The following is a 7,852-nucleotide window of genomic DNA, read 5'->3' on the forward strand; positions in this document are numbered from 1 at the left end:
TTGGTCCTGTTTTATGTATGGTAGTGACAGTTGCGTCCTTCCGGTCCATAGGTAACACACATAGGCCAAGCGACATGTTGAATATCACAATTAGTGGAGCCGCGATATATTGTTCAATAAGTCTCAAGATTTTGGGGTGTGGTTCACCTGGTACTGTTGACCTTTCCATGTTTAAGGTGCTAAGAGCCTTGAGAACATCGTCTTGATCGAAGTCCACCGCGAGCAAGTGGTTTGTTGACTATGTATTCGGATTCGGTTCTTTGTCTAGAGGAGGTTCCTGAGTGAAAACTGCCTCAAAATAGTTGGTCATAACACCTAATCTTTCCTGATCTTCCTTTATCATATCAGATTCACTTCATTCTTTAATTAGGTTGGGAATCCAATGATGCATCCTTGTTCTGCAGTTTATATACGTGAATATTCTCTTAGGCTGCTTGAGCGAAGATTGTGCCAAGTGCATTTCATATTTTCCTTGAGCTTCCCGAATTTTAGTTATAAACGTGTTTCTTACCAATCTTCAGCGTTCCATCGTACCTGCTGTACCAAGGCTGATAGCAACATTCCAACATTTCTTTTGTCTCAGTAAACGTTTAATAACCCACGCTATCCAGAAATGACCGTGTTTCTTCTTCCTTTGGACTGTCCAGGGCATGTATGGTTGAGTTGCCTGATTGTATAACTGCCTGAAATAATTCCATACCTCTTGTACAGAAGCCCTTGAGTCAATTTCCGAGTCATCGGCTGATGCTGAGGAGTTGATTGCCTCCATATCTGCCTTCCATATATTTAAACGGGCCAGCGCAACTGTTTGACAAGCAATCTCAGCCATGAATTTGAATAATATGACTGCACGGTCACTCCTCCCTAGTGGTGGGAGAAAATTAATTTGACTGGCGTCATCACCGTGTGTGAGGACTAAATCCAAAAGAGAAGAGGAGGAGGTTCTTAAGTCACATCTTAAGGGATTTCTAATGTATTGGAATAAAGCTAAAGTAATTGAGGTTTCTAACAGTTTGCAGTCGAATGACGTTATCGATTACCCTACTTCTAAATTGACCCAGTTTATATACGATGCATTAAAGTCGTCTACTATAAGGCTTTTACCCCTAATACACCAGGACCTAAGTTCGCTGAGGAGGACATCATCTACTACACATTCTGGACCACGATATGCTACAGCTAATTCAATATCTTGCCGTCTACATTCCAGCTTGGATCGCACCAGTTCACGTATCTATAAATCATGTGCCACTGTCTCAACTGCTGGTATGGTTAAGTTACTTTTCGTTTACAGGATAACCCCGCCTCCCTAACGGACTAATCTATCAGCTCTACTGGATAAAAAAGCAGTCAACTGAAATTCATTATCTAATACGTCTGATGTTACCCATGTTTCTGAGACAGCAATAGCGTCCGGTTTTTCTTTATCCACCATTTTATTTAGTAGGCTGTGAGCATTTGTGTAGCACACCTTTAAATCTGTGGGGAACCTTCCCTTGCCACCCAGAGTGGTTTGGAGATCGTTTTTCTCGGAACTTTTACAACATGGAAACCCTTAAGAACGAAGTTTCTTTCACCACTTCGGCGCGCTCCTTTATTTTCACTTCTGCAGCTCGTCTCTTAATACGATCAGCTAGGCTGATCCTCACTGATATATATTCCGGATCCGATCAGTTTAGGGAGTTACCTAGTATCATGTTTCTTTCTTCAACCGTATTTATAGCTCGGTGAGAAAACCTGTATGACACAAGTATTTTGTTCTTTCTTGGCCTTTCAACTCGCCTCCTATGTCCTCTGAGATGTCCCGATCTAGTAGGAAGAAAAAGAAAGAATAAGTTAGGTCCAAAATCATTTATCGGTGTTCTATACATCAAAATTAGATCATCCCTTAGTCTGAGGTAGGACAGAGTAAAGAGGTCCAGTTTTTCCGCCGCTCTTTGTATGGTAAACCCCGGAGTTCTGGAATTGCATGTGTAGCCGCCCTTTGTACTTTTTCCGGGATATTCGAGTCACCTTTTAAACAGGGGATTGCAACCTGAACGCAGTTCTCAAGTTTAGTTCTAACCAACGTTGTGTATACTGTAGTGAATATGGTAGTATCTAACTTAGTGGATGTCCATCTTAATGCCCAGGGGTCCTAATCCCCTTAGCTGCGACCTCCCGGCAATGACTCGTGGTCTTAAGATCATGACTCGCTATCACCCCAAGATCCTTATTAGACCGGACCAGTGGTACAGGCACTTTACCTATGCTGTACGTATTAACCTTTACATCCCCAAAGTGCATGTAGACACACTTTGCTGCGTTGATAAGCATCAGCCGCTCTTTAGACCAGTTAATCATATTATTTAAGTCTGCTTAAAGTCCACATGTGTCTGCGCCAGATTTTTACATCTTCAGCGTAAAGTAACATTGAGGACTGTACTATACTTGGGAGATTATTTACATACAGTACAAAGTGTAAAGGACCTAGGACGGAACCTTGAGGTACTCCACTAAGTACTGGTCTCCAGGTAGAGCACATGGAATTTATTCTTACTTTCTGTCTACGACCTACTAGGAAATCTTTAGGCTATTTTAAAAGAGGTCCGGCTATACCAAGATTTTCTGACTTCAGTAGCAGTCTATTTGTTGTCAAAAGCCTTACTGAAGTTAATGTAGACAACATCCACTGAGTTTCCGTTGTCTAGAGCCTTTATCCAATATTCCCTTGCTGTAAGGAGGTTCTTTATACAACATAAATCCTTTCTAAAACCATGTTGTTTGCCGTTTAAGAGGTTTTTGTTTCCACAAATGTCATTATTCTTTCCAATATTTTAACTACAACGCTAGAGAGGTCGTTGGAAGTTGTTTTGGTCCTGTTTTATGTATGGTAGTGACAGTTGCGTCCTTCCGGTCCATAGGTAACACACATAGGCCAAGCGACATGTTGAATATCACAATTAGTGGAGCCGCGATATATTGTTCAATAAGTCTCAAGATTTTGGGGTGTGGTTCACCTGGTACTGTTGACCTTTCCATGTTTAAGGTGCTAAGAGCCTTGAGAACATCGTCTTGATCGAAGTCCACCGCGAGCAAGTGGTTTGTTGACTATGTATTCGGATTCGGTTCTTTGTCTAGAGGAGGTTCCTGAGTGAAAACTGCCTCAAAATAGTTGGTCATAACACCTAATCTTTCCTGATCTTCCTTTATCATATCAGATTCACTTCATTCTTTAATTAGGTTGGGAATCCAATGATGCATCCTTGTTCTGCAGTTTATATACGTGAATATTCTCTTAGGCTGCTTGAGCGAAGATTGTGCCAAGTGCATTTCATATTTTCCTTGAGCTTCCCGAATTTTAGTTATAAACGTGTTTCTTACCAATCTTCAGCGTTCCATCGTACCTGCTGTACCAAGGCTGATAGCAACATTCCAACATTTCTTTTGTCTCAGTAAACGTTTAATAACCCACGCTATCCAGAAATGACCGTGTTTCTTCTTCCTTTGGACTGTCCAGGGCATGTATGGTTGAGTTGCCTGATTGTATAACTGCCTGAAATAATTCCATACCTCTTGTACAGAAGCCCTTGAGTCAATTTCCGAGTCATCGGCTGATGCTGAGGAGTTGATTGCCTCCATATCTGCCTTCCATATATTTAAACGGGCCAGCGCAACTGTTTGACAAGCAATCTCAGCCATGAATTTGAATAATATGACTGCACGGTCACTCCTCCCTAGTGGTGGGAGAAAATTAATTTGACTGGCGTCATCACCGTGTGTGAGGACTAAATCCAAAAGAGAAGAGGAGGAGGTTCTTAAGTCACATCTTAAGGGATTTCTAATGTATTGGAATAAAGCTAAAGTAATTGAGGTTTCTAACAGTTTGCAGTCGAATGACGTTATCGATTACCCTACTTCTAAATTGACCCAGTTTATATACGATGCATTAAAGTCGTCTACTATAAGGCTTTTACCCCTAATACACCAGGACCTAAGTTCGCTGAGGAGGACATCATCTACTACACATTCTGGACCACGATATGCTACAGCTAATTCAATATCTTGCCGTCTACATTCCAGCTTGGATCGCACCAGTTCACGTATCTATAAATCATGTGCCACTGTCTCAACTGCTGGTATGGTTAAGTTACTTTTCGTTTACAGGATAACCCCGCCTCCCTAACGGACTAATCTATCAGCTCTACTGGATAAAAAAGCAGTCAACTGAAATTCATTATCTAATACGTCTGATGTTACCCATGTTTCTGAGACAGCAATAGCGTCCGGTTTTTCTTTATCCACCATTTTATTTAGTAGGCTGTGAGCATTTGTGTAGCACACCTTTAAATCTGTGGGGAACCTTCCCTTGCCACCCAGAGTGGTTTGGAGATCGTTTTTCTCGGAACTTTTACAACATGGAAACCCTTAAGAACGAAGTTTCTTTCACCACTTCGGCGCGCTCCTTTATTTTCACTTCTGCAGCTCGTCTCTTAATACGATCAGCTAGGCTGATCCTCACTGATATATATTCCGGATCCGATCAGTTTAGGGAGTTACCTAGTATCATGTTTCTTTCTTCAACCGTATTTATAGCTCGGTGAGAAAACCTGTATGACACAAGTATTTTGTTCTTTCTTGGCCTTTCAACTCGCCTCCTATGTCCTCTGAGATGTCCCGATCTAGTAGGAAGAAAAAGAAAGAATAAGTTAGGTCCAAAATCATTTATCGGTGTTCTATACATCAAAATTAGATCATCCCTTAGTCTGAGGTAGGACAGAGTAAAGAGGTCCAGTTTTTCCGCCGCTCTTTGTATGGTAAACCCCGGAGTTCTGGAATTGCATGTGTAGCCGCCCTTTGTACTTTTTCCGGGATATTCGAGTCACCTTTTAAACAGGGGATTGCAACCTGAACGCAGTTCTCAAGTTTAGTTCTAACCAACGTTGTGTATACTGTAGTGAATATGGTAGTATCTAACTTAGTGGATGTCCATCTTAATGCCCAGGGGGTCCTAATCCCCTTAGCTGCGACCTCCCGGCAATGACTCGTGGTCTTAAGATCATGACTCGCTGTCACCCCAAGATCCTTATTAGACCGGACCAGTGGTACAGGCACTTTACCTATGCTGTACGTATTAACCTTTACATCCCCAAAGTGCATGTAGACACACTTTGCTGCGTTGATAAGCATCAGCCGCTCTTTAGACCAGTTAATCATATTATTTAAGTCTGCTTAAAGTCCACATGTGTGTGCGCCCTTAAGAACGAAGTTTCTTTCAGCACTTCGGCGCGCTCCTTTATTTTCACTTCTGCAGCTCGTCTCTTAATACGATCAGCTAGGCTGATCCTCACTGATATATATTCCGGATCCGATCAGTTTAGGGGAGTTACCTAGTATCATGTTTCTTTCTTCAACCGTAGCAAAGGTACCCTTCAAGTGGAGGCTTTTCTGAGTACTTTCAGAATCTATCTTTTGTCCTATTCTATAAACCTTACAGATGCTAACTCCTGAAACTATATCTGGTAGTATTTTGCTTATTACGAACTTAATATGGCTGAGGTCGTGCTCAAATCTAGCCTTTGATTCCTTATGGGAGGATTCTCTCAACTTATGAAAAATAACTGACCTCTCATCCGGGTCTGTCTTGACTCGCTGTGGAATTTTATTTCCTGAAACCGTCTCTTCCTTGCAATCCGATTTCAATTCAGCGTCAAACGCATAGGTAGCATCCTGTTTTCTTACTTTTCTTTTCATAGGTGTGACTGAGCCACTCATTTACCTTATTTTGTCTCTTGATCACTTCCTCTGAACAGCTCAGACTTGAATCCCCAATAGTTTGTATTACATTGATATGTGAATCCGGAACTGAACCCGCAGATTCACATGCCTCAGTAATGTCTACAGGTAGTTTCTTCTTCTCTGCGCGCTTCTTTTTCCTTCTTGTAACAATGCCTACATCCATATGCTTATCTGCTTCCCTGATGAGGTCCACCCTTATGATCTCATTTAAGTCTAGAGCTGGGCTCATAATAACGCTCTCAGTTTCCTTGAAAAAATAATTCTGTTCACCTGCTGCTGCCTGCTTATCAGGGGACAATTTCCTAGCTATGTTTAGCAGTTCGACCACCTCGAGAATCAGTAGAGACTTAGTAGAATAACATTGTTTACACAACCGACATGATAATGGCTTGCAGCACCGTTTATATGCATCTGCTGTGAGTCCGGTGCACACATTGTGATACCACTTATTGCAGTTGTCCCACTGTATCCTCTCGTCGAACGAGAAACAGCATGCTGGCCTACCACAACGATGTTTCACTTGCGCCGTAGATTTGATTTATGTTTATATATAATTAAAAACTTAACAGAAAAAATCGGACTTCAGTAGTTACAGAAAGACTTCAACACCTATGGATACAAACAATGCTCAAAGCTATATTCAACGACGAAGAATAAGTACCAGTGCCTTTAGTTTTTATGCATCTGCACTCGTGAATTACAGGTGATAAGCTTCACTAGACAAAAGCGGCACTCTTGAGGATTTCTTTTACTAAAAAAATTCAATGGAAGAAAGAACAGTAGTCTTGATGCGTAATTTAACGAACAATACTATGAAAATTACTCAGGAAAAATACCACTATCCTTTCTGACTTTTAATCCGAAATATTGTTCGATAGATACCATCAGCTGAATGGTCTCTGTCTTCAGTAATGAGAATAGTAGGTTGGTGGACCTGTTTTAATCTTGACACTTTACCTTCGGGTGAAGGTCCAGCTTCTCCTGGAAAATGTTCACTGGTGCTGGTGAAACCACCTGTTCGGGTAGGTCGTTCCAGTCATTGACCACTATATTAGAAAAACCGAACCTTCAGGTTTATCAGATCGCGGTTTGTGAAACTTCTCGCTATGACCTCGGATATTCTTAGTGCCGGAGGGAGTAAAGAGATAGGACATATCAATACCTGAATTGTAATTAAAGATGCGATGTTCCAGTGTCAGGTCACCTCTCATCCTACGATACGACAAAGGGAGAAGGTTTAGGCGTTTTAAGCGCTCAACGTAAGGGACTTTGGAAAGACTGTTCACTAAATTTGTTTCCACAGTCTTACATAGATGGGATACATAATTTGAAATACCAAGTCAATCATTTGAATGCTCAGCGGAGTGACCATAACGCACGAAACCCTTTGGCAGCTACTGCGCTGTAATGAATAATTATTTTCAAACCGTGACTTAATATTACTCCGAAGTCTTTATGTTCCTGCACTCATCGAAGTGATGTACCGTCAATAACACACTAATAGCTTATCATGTGTAGTGTGCATGAGCACACTCTCTAGAATTAGCCTCTAAGCCCCAACATCGGGCCCATCTGGATAATTCGTCTAGGTCGACATGAAGATCAAAATGATCAACTCCACTTCTTATTGTTCTCCGGATTTCGACATCATTCGCAAACGATCATGTTGACGATTTAACCAATAACGGTAATTCATCGATGTAAAGAAGGAGAAGCAGAGGATCTAAGATGGTATCTTAGGGTACATCACATATGACCGGCTTTCATTCGAATAGCGTTCGATCAACCCTCACTCTCTGTATGTGGTCTTATAAGAAGTTTCCTACCCATTTCTGTACAGTAGCTGTTATTCCGAAGCTCAAGAGCCTCTACATAAAACCTGAGTACGAAACCTTGTCAAACACTTTGTTAAAGTCTATGAATATCACATTGACAAACTGAATGTTGTCTGGGTCACCGTCCGATCCTCTCACACAATGAGTAATTTGGTCAAACATGAATGCTTGTGTTCGAAACCCGTGTTGCTCGAGAGTTAACAGAATGTACAATTCTATGAGATCTAGTAATTTAACCC

Source organism: Schistosoma haematobium, chromosome 7 (assembly GCF_000699445.3).
Source record: "Schistosoma haematobium chromosome 7, whole genome shotgun sequence".
Lineage (NCBI taxonomy): Eukaryota > Metazoa > Platyhelminthes > Trematoda > Strigeidida > Schistosomatidae > Schistosoma > Schistosoma haematobium.